The sequence below is a fragment of the Lactuca saligna genome, chromosome 5, assembly GCF_052625555.1.
Source record: "Lactuca saligna cultivar CGN05327 chromosome 5, ASM5262555v1, whole genome shotgun sequence".
Taxonomy (NCBI): Eukaryota; Viridiplantae; Streptophyta; class Magnoliopsida; order Asterales; family Asteraceae; genus Lactuca; species Lactuca saligna.
Genome location: NC_136421.1, coordinates 236,543,050 through 236,560,132, shown reverse-complemented (window position 1 = coordinate 236,560,132; position 17,083 = coordinate 236,543,050).

The window sequence follows — 17,083 nt, the reverse complement described above, 5'->3', positions numbered from 1 at the left end:
TTAAAAATAAAGTCAAAATTAGCCAACGAAGTCTAAACAAAAGTTGTAGAGCGTAGTCTCACCTTCGCGTGGATATAAAGAACGTCGAAAACGGAGTTCGTATGAAGAAGATATGAATTTCTGAAGTTTATTAAATAATTAATAATTAAATTTAATTATTAAATCCGGCCTTATCCGAAGGCGAGTCATCGGGCTCATCCGGAGTACGCCCCGCGTACAGCGAAGAGTGTCGACACTCGCACTCGAGGACTTCGGATGACGAACGCCATGATGAACTCGGAGCAGTACGCCCCGCGTAATTGAGGCTTCCAGCCTCCTATAAATAGGATGTGAGGACAGCCGGATATTTTGCCATTTTTCTCCCTTCTCTCTCCCGCTTTGCATCGTTTTGCGTGCCAGAAATACCCCGAAGCCCCGGTAATATTCCCGAGTCCCGAAGCAAGTCCCGAGATCCCGAAGATCCCGAGAAGTGCGGTTTCCGAGCCGAAGCTCTGCCCGCGAGAAGTTCGATTTTTGTAGAGATCTTCCAGATCTGCTGAGGATTACTACTTTTGCAAGTCGTAGTGTTGTCCGATCATCTTCTGATCAAATGAGTGTATACTACCTTTCATAAACACGATAATAATACAAGTATGATTTGAGTGTACTAAGTATATTGTTGTTTATATGTGTGAGTGTGTGGTTACTTTCTTCTAACGTATAATTATCAAGTATTTAATATAAAATACGTGTTATGTGTATATTTTGTTGTTATATGCGTGAATGTATATTCACTTTCTTCTATCTCATAGATATGATTTATTCTCTATGAAATACATGTTATGTGTATGTGTCTCATCTGTTGTTTTGGAATATGTATTGAACGAGAATGCTATGTAGGTTTTAAACTATGTATAAAAATATATATTTTTATCTACTAATATGTTGAGTAGAACATGGGTAAATAGTTGGTGTGTAATAAAAGATGAGAGGCCTCGATGTTGTTTTGATCCAGTCATCTAGCGGAATTTAGATGACAACCACAGACTTTTCTAGACAGTCCAGTGGAAGGCTAGCAGGCTCATAACCTGTAGGTGTTAATGAACTTGGGTGTTCATTCGTTGTATTCCATCCCCCTCATGGTTGCCTTATTTGACTTATATTGCTGAGGAACCCCCGAAGCATGTGTTGTCACCCCGATGAAATATTCTTAAACTAGGTCCCTTGTGTCAGTTATGTTAGGGACATAAAGTGAGAATAATGGGAATGTGTAATTGGGTTATTGTTGGTTGATAATAAATAATTTAATTATTTATTGTGGGTTGAAAACCCTATATGCTCACCAGGCTCCCAAGCCTGACCCACTCAGTTTTATTTGTATTGCAGGAAGTGGCGCAAGGGCGTAAGATGGATAAACCATCAAGTTGTTTTGTTTACAAGTCTGTATATGTATATATTTGTTGAATGACTTGTAATGTTATTGTTTATGCTTATTGGTCTGTATCAGAACATGTTTGGGTGTCAAACCAACAAATGATGGGATAAAATAATATTAATATAACTCAAATCACTGCTATTTCTAATACTAAAGATAGTATAGAGTAAGCAGGGTCGGTCCACAGAGATACGGGACTTTTCATCTTACCATATTTTCACACATAATACAAGTAATATTGAAATGGGGGTTTGTATTTAAACTTGAATTAAACTTCATAAATAAGAAAGATTGCAAACAAACGCAGTAAAAGAAGTACATTTCCGATTCTGACTCTTATATATGTATTATGTTGAAAGATGTAATATGATTATAACTCATGTTCAATCTAGGTTAGTAAGTTGGATATTAATAAACTCTAATATCCAAATTGGCAAAAGTATTCTATTCAAAATAAGCTCTTTAAATAAAATTTCATTTATTTGATTCAACCCAAATAAGCTCTTGCATTAAATCATTAAATGACATTAAGTTCTTGCACTAATTACCAACAATGTTTAACATTCCTCTTAAGCTTGGGAATATAAACATTTAATCTTTGATTGCACTAATTTTGATCTAATTACAACCAAGTAAGTGAGTGTTACTAACATCAAATCATAAAACATATACGAATTTCATGATTTGATTAACTAGATTGAATAGAACCCTAGTTCATTGATCAAGTGAAAAAGAGAACTAATCAAACACATGATTAAGATCAAATCAAAGATTACTAGATGTTAGACATAAGTCAAATTCAAGTTACAATCTAACAACACATACTTAAGAATTCAGATTCGGAAATGATAATAAAATCAACCACACATATCTAGGTTGGACTACAAATCAAACAAGTTTAAACTTCAAATTGACTTACAAAAAGAAATTAAAGTGTTTTCCAAGTGTTAATCTACTTGCAAAAGCTCTGAAAATCGTCTCTTCTCCTCCCAAAATCCGACCTGAACTTCATAAAAACTGATTGTCTGAATTATAAGAAGACAAAACCACTTTAAAACTGCCGAGACGTTTACACGGCCCGTGTAAACCAAAGGGTTCCATTTACACGGCCGTGTAAACAAGAAAAGTAGAATGCTTAAGTCTTCCAGGTCTTCGAAGTAGAATATCCTTGCATATACATTTACACGGCCCGTGTAAATCAAAGGCATAAATTTACACGGCCGTGTAAACTCCTGTGAAACCAAATTCTTCATTTCTTCATTCTCTCTCTTCAAAGCTCCAAAACTTCTACAACTTTGTATCCAACTCTTGATAACTTCCTCCAACAAGATCCAACCTTCATAAGTCCCTGAAATATTCTAAAAGCGTGTGAATGGAATTGCATCATGAAAAATCCCGAAATTATACAAAATGCATGAGTCTAAACCTAAATGTAATGCACTTTTATGAACTAAAACTATAAAAAATGAATGCATGAAATGCACCTAACAAATCTCCCCAAGCGTAAACCTTTCTTGTCCTCAAGAAAGAACAAGAAGATTTAAACTAGAAAAGAAAAAAAAAAGAAAATAGAATAGAAGAAAAGAAAATTAAAGTTAAGACTATTTATAACTTAATGCATGAAATCAAAACAAATATGAAAAGATCCAACCCAATTACCCTGTTTTGTACCATAGTTGAGAATGTACCTGTCATGCCTCGAGTTAACTTTGCTTTAGTCTCAAAATATTAAATGATAATAGAAACAAGACTTTGGCTACTCCCTAGTACAACTCAACAGAATTAAAGATCACAACACTTATTCCTTTTCAATATTATCAAGTCAATTCTTGGAACAAATTATGGTCTTACTCTCGTGAAATTATATATGACAAAACATGCTCAACCATCTTTGTTTCATAAAATATAACAATGTTCGATTCCAGCTATTTGTTGGTCAACAACAATCTTTTTCTGAAAAATATTTTCTAAAAATTCCCTAATATTTATCTAGATTGGTTACAAACTTCAAACCACTTACACCAGTTGAAGTAATTAACATTCAGTCCAATGTCATAAATTCAAATCCAAGTCCAAGGGAATCTTTTGACAGCCATTTATTTTTCCTAAACACAACATCTAATTAAACTATAAACACAACTATGTACAAACTTTCTAATTACACATTTTTTTTTATAAATAAAGCTCATGGCTTTCTTTGAAATCCGTGTAACAGGCTTTCAACCAACACATCCAAATCAAATGACCTTAGTGTGCTAGATTTAAAGAGATCCCTCGGGTTTACTTGCCCGAACCTCAAAGGCCACAGATTAGCTTTATTTACTATTATTAAGTTCATGACTTTCTATGGAACCCGTATAACGAACTTTCAACCCAATCAATCCCAAACAATTTAGCTTTAGGTGATTAGGTGTAGAACACCCCTCAGAGTTTACTTGTTCGAATCCCAAAGGTCACAGATTAACTTAATAATAGTTTAGTTTTTTTTTTTTTTTTTTTTTTTTTTTTTTTTTTTTTTTAAATATAACACATATACAAATAACTAAGTTAACACATAACACTCTTATTAATTTGTTTATTTGGCCAATTTCCTTATATTTCCGTCCTTGACTTTTCTATTGTGGGACATCTCACGGTCTATTACCGTGAGGGACTTCTGGACATTTTTCGAGGGATTAAATGTTAACATGCAAAAACCCGTAAGTATAGTTGAAAGCTATGTGCTCAAGCAGGGTATATATAAAAGGGAATAAGTAGAAAGAACTTTTAAGAGCGCTGGAAGGCGGGACATTGAGATTTTGCATTCTTTTTATGAACTTTTGAATTTGACATTTTAAGTTCAATTGAGCATTACTACTCATAAGACAGGTCATATGTCCCAAAGAATCGACTCATACCTGCTGTTATGCTCCAGTGTTGACAATCTTCTCATTTTCTGTTTTGCACAAGTAGCTTCGGGAGATGTGCTCGTGTGTGATTAACTTGCTTTTAGATTTTTTCAATAAGAAAAGCAAGCCAATTTCAAGGCACATGACTCATTTACGTGCTCAACTGTTTTGAAAAGATTCGGTTGCTTGGGATTGGATCTTTTTTTTTTTTTTTTAATTTTTCATGCAGAAAAAAAATGAAAACGAAAATGAAATGAAAATTAATGCAATATGTACAAAACTACATGCAACCTACATGCAACAGGATAATGCAATGGATGGATACCCCTCCCCAAGCTTAAAATATAGCATCGTCCTCGATGCTTGAAGAGAGGCGCAGCCGTCCTATTGAGGACCAGGCGGAGGATATGGAGGGAACTGTGAAGGGTAATCTGTAGGATAGTAGGGAGGCCATTGGGGTTGGGATGTTGATGGCTGCTGCGACTGTGTGGGGAGCACAAGAACTCTATGGATATCACTCAGCAGATGGTGAATGTTGCGGTTGTGCTGCTCTTGAGTAGCCCATCTTTGATCTTGCTCAGCCCACCACAACTCTTGTTGGGCCCAATGCTCTTCCTGTAAGTTACGGTAGTCCTGAAAATCAGAAGTGATTTCAGCGACACCCGTATAAATGTCCCCGATTTCCTGTTGTAGACTGGTGTAACGATGATTCAAACGCGCAAACTCGCCCATATAAAGATTATGTTCAGAAAAAGGAATAGGGCGAGAGGAACTAGAAGCACCAGCAGTAGGAGCAGGAGGAGCAGGAGGAGGAGAGGATGGAGGACTATGATCTATTGTAACACCTAAGTTGGATCTGAGTTTCCAATTAGTTGATGGAATATCATTAGCTAAATTGAGTATCTTCTTATTTCTGCTGTCTATACGTAGATACTCTTTCCCATCTACTGTCCAATGAATATCCCCAGTGGGAAGGCGGTGGAAGAGATGCATTGTTTCCATAACATCAATTGATAGACGAGTACGGCCCATGATGATGTTTGTTGGGTTATTAGGTAGATGGAGGCCAAGATGCTCTGCAATAATAGAAACCATGCCTCCACAATGTAGCTGTCCACCATTGCTCGTAGCACTTCTGAGCATTTTTTGAATAACCCAACAACCAAAATGAGGGACTTCTGCAGGCTTGTTAATCATACACCACAAGACTTCTAGCTCTTTTTTATTAGCTTTGCTAATCTCTTCTTGAGGGAATAAGAGAGAAGCAATGATCCGGTGAACTACTTTCAAGACCGGATGGATAATGCTAGAAGCTTTTGCGGTGCCCGATTGATACTCATACTCACAAGAGATGTTTCTCTAAAAATTTGCGCAGTCTTGCTCAAAAACAACATTTTTTCTACCCTTAGCTGTGTATATATCCCTTCTTGCTTTAGGAGCACCAATTATATCACAAAGGATATCAGCATGAAATTGATGCGTTTGGTTGAGCAGACGGAAAGTTAGGAGATGGGTTTGATAGTCAAAGGAAATGGAAGACAAAAGTTCCAACATCGGTGTTTGGTAACTAACTGCATGAAGATTCAAAAGACCCTCCCATCCTATGTTTTTAAAAAGCTTGTGAACACCCTTGTATATGTGTAAATCTTTGAGGGCCTGGATGTCCACAAATTTTTGAGCACCCATTGTTCTTGTAACAAGATTTGCATACAAGATTTCCTGTCGATTGTTCTCAAAAATAAGACCAAATTCATAGGGGTTGTCTATGGCATGTGGGTCTTGTTCATCATGTGAAGTGCCAACTCTATGTCTTTTACCCCGGGAAGCCATAACCCAAATGAATCAACAAAATATTGCACACAATTAAGACAATTGAAGTACAAGAACTAGCAAGTTTTACCAAAAACACCCAAAAAAAAGAATGTGTTCTATCTAAATGCACAAAGTAAGAGTTTGGAACAATTATACCAATTTGTGCTTGATAATGGTGATAAGATGATATCCAATGCTTCCCCAAGCTATCCCTAAGCTTATCCTACAAGAAATTTGAAACATTAGGTTGAGATTTGAAGTTAAAAAAATTCTAGGGTTTTGTTAAAAAAAACCCAAAATCGGCCATGGGAGAAGGATATAGATGTGGAAGATAAAGAAGATGAAGAAAAGGGAGGAATTTCATACCTTGGAGCTTGATTTTTGATGCAAAATTGAGGAAGATTGAGCATTTGGAAGGGTTTTTTTCGAAAGGGGTAGTAGGGAGAGAGGGAATCGCAGGTATTGAGTGAAGAATGAGTTAGAAAAATCGAGATTTGACCTTAAAATTGTTCAGCCCTGTTTTTGCGTTTACACGGCCCGTGTAAATCAAAGGGGAGGGTTTACACGGCCGTGTAAATCCCTGAATCATAAAAACCGCATTCAATCGTTTACACGGCCCGTATAAATGCAAGGCATAAGTTTACACGGCCGTGAAAACTTCTGAGAAAGCCAAAAAACTTGATTTTTTTCACTTTTTGAAATTGCAACCCGCTAAACCTCTACTGCCCGAAAAATGATTTTTAACCCTTTTTTAACATGAAAAACAACTTGGAAGTTTGAAAACAAAGAAAATACAATAAAAATATACTAAATGACAAAAATACCCCCGGGTTGCCTCCCGGTTAGCCGCCCCTTTTTAATGTCGTTGGCTCGACTTGGACCCCAACTATTTGTCAATTTTCATACTTTGGATCCATTACTTCCTCCACCTCTTCATTCTTGACTTGAAATCCTTCATAATAAGGCTTCAAACGGTGACCATTTACCTTAAAAATCTTCCCGGTTTTCTCACTTGTGATTTCTATTGCACCATGCTCAAAAACATTAGTGACAACAAATGGTCCCACCCAACGGGACCTTAATTTACCAGGAATCAATTTAAAACGCGAATGGTAAAGTAGTACCTTTTGACCTTTGTGAAATACCTTGCGTGTAATCATCTTGTCATGGAATGCTCTAGTCTTTTCCTTATAAAGAACCTCATTCTCATACGCTTCATTGCGGATTTCTTCCAATTCTTGTATGTCTAGCTTCCTCTTCTTTCCCGATTCACTTAAATCCATGTTGAACTGCTTGACTGCCCAATATGCCCTATGTTCCAACTCAACGGGTAATCGACACGGCTTTCCATAAACAATACGATATGGCGACATTCCAATTGGAGTTTTGTATGCAGTGCGGTACGCCCACAAAGCATCATCAAGGCGTGTACTGCAATCTTTCCTTGTTGTATTCACGGTTTTCTCCAAAAAGCCCTTGATTTGTCGATTGCTCACCTCAGCTTGTCCATTTGTTTGTGGGTGGTATGCTGTGGAAACTTTATGAGTGACACCATATTTCTTCAAAACACTCCCGAGTATACGATTACAAAAATGTGTACCACGATCACTGATCAAGGCCTTTGGAACACCAAATCTGGAAAAAATGTTAGCCTTCAAGAAATCTATCACAACTTTTGAATCGTTAGTACGGGTAGCCTTTGCTTCCACCCACTTGGAAACATAGTCCACAGCCAAAAGAATATAAATAAAACCCGAAGATGATGGAAAAGGTCCCATAAAATCAATGCCCCAAACATCAAAAATTTCACAAACTAATATGGGGTTTAAGGGCATTTGATTCTTTGAGCTTAAAGAGCCCATTCGTTGACATTTATCACAGCTTGAGCAAAAAACATAAGAGTCATGGAAAATACTTGGCCAGTAAAATCCACTCTCTAAAACTTTTCTTGCAGTCCTTTGAGGACCAAAATGTCCTCCACAAGCATAAGAGTGACAAAATGTTAAGATAGAAGTTACCTCATATTGATCCACACATCGTCTAATCATTTGGTCAGCACAATATTTCCACAAATATGGCTCATCCCAAACATACCTCTTGGCTTCTTTCTTGATCTTGTCTTTTTGCCATCGAGTTAAATCTGGTGGAATTTGATTTGTGACAATGTAGTTCACAATATCGGCATACCACGGGGCAACTTTTGCTGAAAACAGATTTTCATCGGGAAATGCATCATGAATGGGAGTTGAATCTTCGGGAGAAACAATCCTGTTAAGATGATCAGCTACAAGATTTGACTTTCCGCTCTTGTCTTTGATTTCAATGTCAAACTCTTGCAAGAGTAATACCCATCGAATGAGTCTAGGCTTCGAATCTTTCTTTGCAAGTAAATACCTAATAGCTGCATGATCAGAATAAACAATGACTTTAGAACCTAGAAGATATTGACGAAATTTGTCTAAAGCAAAGACAATAGATAACAATTCTTTTTCAGTTGTTGAATAATTGGCTTGTGCACTATCAAGTGTTTTTGAAGCATAATAAATGACATTAGGAACACGGTCTTTTCTTTGCCCTAACACTGCACCAACTGCGTGATTACTGGCATGACACATGATTTCAAAAGGCAAACTCCAATCCGGTGATTGAAGTATTGGTGCTGTGATCAACAACTCTTTCAATTGATCAAAAGCTTGCTTGCACTGTTTAGAAAACTCGAATTCTGCATCTTTTTGTAGGAGCTCACACATGGGACGAGATATCTTGGAAAAATCTTTAATAAACCTTCTATAAAATCCTGCATGACCAAGAAATGAGCGCACCTCACGAACACAAGTGGGATAAGGTAAAGATTTTATGACATCTATTTTTGCTTTGTCCACTTCTAGACCCTTAGAAGACACAATATGACCTAGTATGAGACCTTTGTCAACCATAAAATGACACTTTTCATAATTCAAAACAAGATTGGTTTCAATACATCTTTGCAAAATCTTTTTCAAATTTCCCAAACATTCATGAAAAGAATTACCATAAACGGTGAAGTCATCCATAAAAACTTCAATGATTTCCTCAACAAATTCCGAAAAAATACTTACCATGCACCTTTGAAAAGTGGCTGGAGCATTGCAAAGCCCAAAAGGCATTCGTCTATATGCAAATGTTCCGAAAGGACATGTGAAAGTAGTTTTTTCTTGGTCCTCAGGTGCAACGGGTATTTGATGGAAACCGGAATATCCATCCAAGCAACAATAATGTGTTTTTCGCGCTAACCTTTCCAACATTTGATCAATGAAGGGAAGTGGGAAATGGTCTTTCCAGGTTGAGGAATTGAGCCATCTATAATCAATGCAAACTCTCCACCCGTTTTGCACACGGGTGGGGACTAATTCACCTTAGTCATTCTTTGTAACGGTAATACCTTTCTTCTTCGGCACGACTTGGACCGGACTTACCCACTTACTATCTGATATAGGGTAAATCATTCCCGCATTCAACAACTTCAAAATCTCTTTTTTCACAACCTCCATCATTGGAGGATTCAGACGCCTTTGAGCTTCTCGGGAAGGCTTGTAATCTTCTTCCATAAGGATTTTATGCATGCAAAGCGAAGGACTTAGCCCTTTGATGTCGTCTATAGTCCACCCAATTGCTTCCTTATATTCCTTCAAGGTGGTGACAAGTTCTTCCTCTTCTTTTGTTGACAACTTGGTGGAAATGATCACTGGTAGAGTTTCCTTATCTCCAAGATATGCATACTTGAGATGCTCGGGTAAAGTTTTTAGCTCCAATTCCGGTGCCTGCACAATAGAGGGAACAAGTTTCTCATTAGACATTGGTATTTTCAGCTTTTGAACATCAAACCTCATTTTCTTCTTCTCATCCATACAAGACACAACCTCCATAATCTCTTTGTCAATTGTAAATTTATTGGCAAGTTTTTCCACTCTTTCCTTTTGAAGATTCCTGTCTAAAATAAGAGCTAACACATCAAGATTAGACAGATCAAAACACTCCTCTGTCAATGGTTCAATGACATCCACAAAATTCAAAGATGAAATATCACTTGGATATCTCATAGCATCATAAATATTGAAATTTATCACCTCCCCATCAAATTCCATGGACAATGTACCATCATAAACATCAATTTTCGTCCTGGCTGTTTTCAAAAAGGGTCTTCCTAGGAGAATTGAACTCAAATTCGGTGATTCATCATCATCCATATCAAGTACATAAAAATCTGATGGAAATACTAGTTCATTCACTTGGACTAACACATCTTCTAACACACCTTTGGGATGTACTAAAGATCTATCAGCCAATTGAATGATTACCCCGGTCTTCTTCAATGTGCCAATATTTAATGTTTTAAAGATGGAATATGGCAAAACATTGATAGAAGCTCCAAGGTCTAGCATAGCTCGTGGAACATGAAGATTACCTAATTTGCAAGGAACCGTAAAAACACCCGGATCCTTACATTTTTTAGGTAATCTTTTTTGTAACACTGCAGACACATTTTCCCCTACTTTAACAGTTTCATTCCCTTTCAACTTTTTCTTGGATGTACATAATTCCTTAAGGAATTTTGCATACCTAGGGACTTGTTTGATGGCATCAAGAAGAGGAATATTTACCTCTACCTTCCTGAACATCTCCATGATTTCATTGTCTTCTCTTTCATGCTTTGACTTGCTTAATCTTGAGGGAAACGGAGGAGGAGTGACTTTTACTTCAATAGGAGCTTGCTTGGAAGGGGTTTTTGACTTCTCTTCTTCTTTCTCTAACTCCATCTCTTCTTCTTCTTCAATCATTTTAGGACCTTCATATTCTTTACCATTTCTCAAAGTGATGGCACATGCACTATGTTTTGGATTCTTCTCAGTTTGCACGGGTAGTTTGCCTTGTGACTCCAATTTACTCACAGATTTGGCGAGTTGAGTCATTTGTTGCTCCAAAGTCTTGATGCTCGCTTTGGTCTCATTTTGAAATGTTTGAGTACTTGTGGCTAAACTCTTAACAATGTCTTCCAAAGACATTCCCGATCCGCTTGAACTACTTCCTTGATGCATGTTTTGAGGTTGATATTGAGATTGATGAGGAGGTTGAGTTGGTTGGAAATGTGGTTGATAATTTTGTTGATGGTGCATTTGATTTTGAAATGGGGGTCTTGGTTGATAAGGTGGTGGTCTAGGCTGAAAATTGGTATTAGGTTGGTGCCAATTTGGATTGCTTCTTGGCTGGAAGTTTCCTTGTTGTTGACTTGAAAAATCCCATAGCTTGAACTGGCTCTACATCTTCTTGTAACATGGGGCACATATCAGTGGGATGTCCAACTTGTGTACAAATGCCACAAGGTCTGACTATTGGTGGTTGCACGCCCTTATCTTTTGCAAGCATCATTACTACCTTAGTCAACTCAGAAAGTTGACTTTCAATTTTTGGAGTAGAAATTTCTTTCACCCCCCTTGGTGCATCACTATACCACTCTTCTTCTTGGACTGTATGCTTGGACTCTTCTGCCATGTTTTTTATAAGAACTCTGATTTCTGTTGGAGTCTTATCAGCTATAGATCCACCACTTGATGCATTGAGTAATCTCCTATCCCAAGATGACATTCCTTCACAAAAATACTGCAACAACTGATATTCTGTAATCCCATGTTGTGGACATCTTGAGCACAATTTCTTGAACCGTTCCCAATAAGTATGCAAGGCTTCTCTCTTTTGTTGCTTGATGCCAATTATCTCTCTACGTAAAGCTGAAGCTCTCATTTCGGGAAAATATTTATCCAGAAACATCCTTGCAAGTTCATTCCATGTTGTGACTGACCCCGGTGGTAAGTCATACAACCACTCCTTGGCTGAATCTTGTAAAGCAAAGGGGAATGCCCTTAACTTGATTTGATCTTCTATGACTTCATGTGGCTTCATACCCACACAAACAACATGAAATTCCTTAAGGAATTTATGTGGGTCTTCATTCTCAAGACCACGGAATGAGGGTAACAAATGGATGAGTCCAGACTTGAGTTCAAAGTTGATTGTTGCAGGGTAATTTATGCACAAAGGTTGTTGGGTGACATCTTGAGTAGCCCATTGTCTAAAGGTTTGTTCAGGTGGTGGATGTGGAGGATTTTGATGTCCTCCATGGTTATCTGCCATGGTAGGAGTAGGTGAAGATGGTGGGGTGATACTTTTGGATGTTGGAGAGGATGTAGTTGATGGATTTGATGAAGAAGCTCTGGATTGTTGTTGTTTCTTTAAAAGTCTGGCTTGCTTCCTTCTCTGTTTAGCAGATTTCTCTATTTCCAAATCAACTGGTAAAGGTGTACCTGTGCGAAAAGATCTTGGCATAAACAACTAGTACTACCGTATCCCCGGCAACGGCGCCAATTTTTTTGGGTGTCAAACCAACAAATGATGGGATAAAATAATATTAATATAACTCAAATCACTGCTATTTCTAATACTAAAGATAGTATAGAGTAAGCAGGGTCGGTCCACAGAGATACGAGACTTTTCATCTTACCATATTTTCACACATAATACAAGTAATATTGAAATGGGGGTTTGTATTTAAACTTGAATTAAACTTCATAAATAAGAAAGATTGAAAACAAACGCAGTAAAAGAAGTACATTTCCGATTCTGACTCTTATATATGTATTATGTTGAAAGATGTAATATGATTATAACTCATGTTCAATCTAGGTTAGTAAGTTGGATATTAATAAACTCTAATATCCAAATTGGCAAAAGTATTCTATTCAAAATAAGCTCTTTAAATAAAATTTCATTTATTTGATTCAACCCAAATAAGCTCTTGCATTAAATCATTAAATGACATTAAGTTCTTGCACTAATTACCAACAATGTTTAACATTCCTCTTAAGCTTGGGAATATAAACATTTAATCTTTGATTGCACTAATTTTGATCTAATTACAACCAAGTAAGTGAGTGTTACTAACATCAAATCATAAAACATATACGAATTTCATGATTTGATTAACTAGATTGAATAGAACCCTAGTTCATTGATCAAGTGAAAAAGAGAACTAATCAAACACATGATTAAGATCAAATCAAAGATTACTAGATGTTAGACATAAGTCAAATTCAAGTTACAATCTAACAACACATACTTAAGAATTCAGATTCGGAAATGATAATAAAATCAACCACACATATCTAGGTTGGACTACAAATCAAACAAGTTTAAACTTCAAATTGGCTTACAAAAAGAAATTAAAGTGTTTTCCAAGTGTTAATCTACTTGCAAAAGCTCTGAAAATCGTCTCTTCTCCTCCCAAAATCCGACCTGAACTTCATAAAAACTGATTGTCTGAATTATAAGAAGACAAAACCACTTTAAAACTGCCGAGACGTTTACACGGCCCGTGTAAACCAAAGGGTTCCATTTACACGGCCGTGTAAACAAGAAAAGTAGAATGCTTAAGTCTTCCAGGTCTTCAAAGTAGAATATCCTTGCATATACGTTTACACGGCCCGTGTAAATCAAAGGCATAAATTTACACGGCCGTGTAAACTCCTGTGAAACCAAATTCTTCATTTCTTCATTCTCTCTCTTCAAAGCTCCAAAACTTCTACAACTTTGTATCCAACTCTTGATAACTTCCTCCAACAAGATCCAACCTTCATAAGTCCCTGAAATATTCTAAAAGCGTGTGAATGGAATTGCATCATGAAAAATCCCGAAATTATACAAAATGCATGAGTCTAAACCTAAATGTAATGCACTTTTATGAACTAAAACTATAAAAAATGAATGCATGAAATGCACCTAACAGAACATGACACCCCGAGTTTTGAATATATAATGAAAATACATTTCTTTTATGAAATGCTTTGGTAAACATTGCTTTATCATGTTTTGTTTTTGGGAACAAATTCCGCAACTCTTTCAAATCAAAAGGATTTACTCTGAAATTATTTTAAAAGCATAAATGAAAATCGGTCTTTTCTGGCCGAGATTTTGGGGATGTCACACCAAAAGCCCAATATGGCCTAATTTCTTAATTGGGCTCAAACACATCATGGGCCAACTCCAAGAGGGCCAAACTTCCTAAAAGACACCCAAAGCTCCAAATTGGCCCAAGCACAAGAAGGCCCAAAATCACATCCCGCGTCATGGGAGATCACTCGATCAGGTCCCAACTCATCTCGACTAAACCTACCCAACTCAATCAAGGAATAACATCTGAGTTGACCTCACGACGTGAGCGGCCTATCCTCACAACGTGAGCCTTAAAAAGCTCATAAGAAACGGGACCAAACACTCCTCACATCGTGACAACTTGTGTCTCACATCGTGAGAATAGTCTGAGGCTAAAAATCCAACTTTTAAGTCCTTAATCCATTAAGTCTTGAAATCTAACATTCCAGAAAGTCTTACAACTGCTTAATACACTAGAAAGTCAAAGCTTTTAAGACATATATGTCTAGATCTCATTTAGGTCCAAAGTTGAAGAAAAGACATCCAACTTTCATGCAATGCTCAAAAACTCATCCATTTTCTAGATCTAAACTCCAAGACGCCCTAAGGCGCTCATAACCTATAAAGTTGTCAACTTTATGGTTATTCAACATGCTCAATTTAGAAGAAAAGTGGTACAATACTTAGATCTAGCCTTATATAACCATAAAGGTAGGAGCTTTAGCACTTAAGATAGTCCATAAATAAGGTAATGTGATGTTGATGATGATTCCTTGTAAGCCACAACACAATCCCACCTTCTTCTTCTTCTTCTTTCCTCCTTCTTCCAATCCAAGAAAAGCTTCAAACCCACCAAAGATCAAGCAAAGGGGAGTACTATGGTTTTTCTGAGGTGAAAGAGGGTTTGGGGATGATAAGAAATCTTAAAATGAGGTTAAAGGTGCTTAAATACGAAGGAAACCCTAAAAGATCATAGGCTTAGGCTGTAGCGCTCCTCGTGTCGTGAGCTCTTATTGCTCACATCGTGAGCTCAGTCCCAGACAAAAATCTTCATGCATCCCATCTCACGTCGTGAGCCTCCATGCCTCACGTCGTGAGGATCCTTTTTCTGCAAAATCCAACCTTTTACTCTTTGAAACCCTAATTCGACTCGTCCTGGAAAAGCATAGGTGTTACACTCTTTTACATCCGACGAATGATAAATGGGCTGCTCAAGGCTGTCATGCAACAGTTTTTCGGGTGTGCATGGGCCGTAATCATGGTTTCATAATTCATTGTCATTGTACTCCGTGGTAGCAAAATCGTCCCCATGATTGTTATTAATAAGTTTTAAAAGCTTGGATAAAGTAGCCTCACGCTCTGCTAAACGCTCATCGTGTGACCTCAACTGCTTGCGACATTCATTGAACTTATTTTTTAACTGACATACCGTGTTTTACAATTCAGTAATTATTTGATCCTTATCAATTGATGGGTCAACGGCCGGCGGTAGTAGTGGTGGCGGATAAGATGGAACATCTATTCGTGTCTTCTTTGGTCGAGACTCACAGGTAGGGTGTTTTTGGGTGACATTGTTAGTGAAGGTGTCCTGTGAACTTTAGTGTTGGGAAAATCAGGGCGATCAATCTGTGTCGAGCTAACTATCCACCATTCAGCACGCCTTTTAGTTTCTGTCGGCACCAACTTATATACGAGTCTATTATCCTGCTAACAAATTTTAAAAATTAAAAATTAAAATAAATTATAAAAAAAATAAATAAATAAGTAATTAAGTAACCATACGTCGTCAATTTGTAAAAACTTGTTGCAATGAGTCTTTTGTAAATGCCTCAGTTTTAACCATGCAACAGCCCGAGTGATCACATTCTATTGTCAGGTACTAAACAAACTGTTCACCGAAAAAGTCTCAAGAATCCATATCTAAATGTTAGAAAAACAAGTAAATTGTTAGAGCGTTAGCAAACAAAAAATAATAATAAAATTTTCGTCATATACTTACCTTAAAAGCGTATAGAAACCCTTTTAGGGTGTAGGTCATTTTTTGAGGTTATTTCTCTTTCAGTCCGTCTGGATGTATATGTTTTTCAACATTATTGAATATAGTAACTAATTGTTTGTACAGTTGATCCCAAATTATCCTCCCCCCCCCCCCCCCCCCAATGGATATTTGCCACATAAAAAAATTAATGAACAATTAAAAAATTAGTAATGAAAAGTAATTATAAGATAGACAACATTATACATGTTGAATTCATTAAGGTTCGATAGCAAAGCAAATTACTCTTTTATAACAGGCTGTTTAGGCAACCACCCATTGAAACCCTTCTCTAACAGGTATATAGAAGACATACACGGATTGCATCATCGTCTGATAACTCATTAAGTGAATGTCTAAACATCGTCATAACATCGTCTAATTTGATCGATATATACACTCCTCATGACCATAGGAAAGGCACGGGAATGGAAGGCGGCATCGAGTACAGAAACAGGAAAATAGTAACCAAACTAGAATCTGATGATGATACAAAAGTCTTTCTTCCGAAAGACAACTTGTAACCCCCAATCTCAAAACCATTTCCTCTACTTGGCTTCAGGGGTCCATGACAACTTTGTGGTAAAAGACGCAATGTAGAAGCAAATGATCCATATCTACATTAGGAATGTCTAAACACCTCTCAAAACATGTATTCCAGAACATAGTCTCACATTCGGGTCTGTCTCCGAATGTCGCAAGAATTTTCCCGCCGATTTTGGGTTTACAAGAGAGTGTAATGGATGCATCAAAAAACATATAGTGCTCCACAAATAGAAAAATGTGTTATCACTTCATTCCAAAAAATAAAATAAAATAAATAAAATAAAATAAAATAAACTAACAAATATATCAGACAAGTTCCAAAGCAGTTTCGTACCAGCTCCTCGTGTTCCAGACGAGTTCCTCGTGTTCCGGAGGCTTCCGGAATGAAATTTTAAGATCCAGAAGAATATATTTCGATGTAAATTA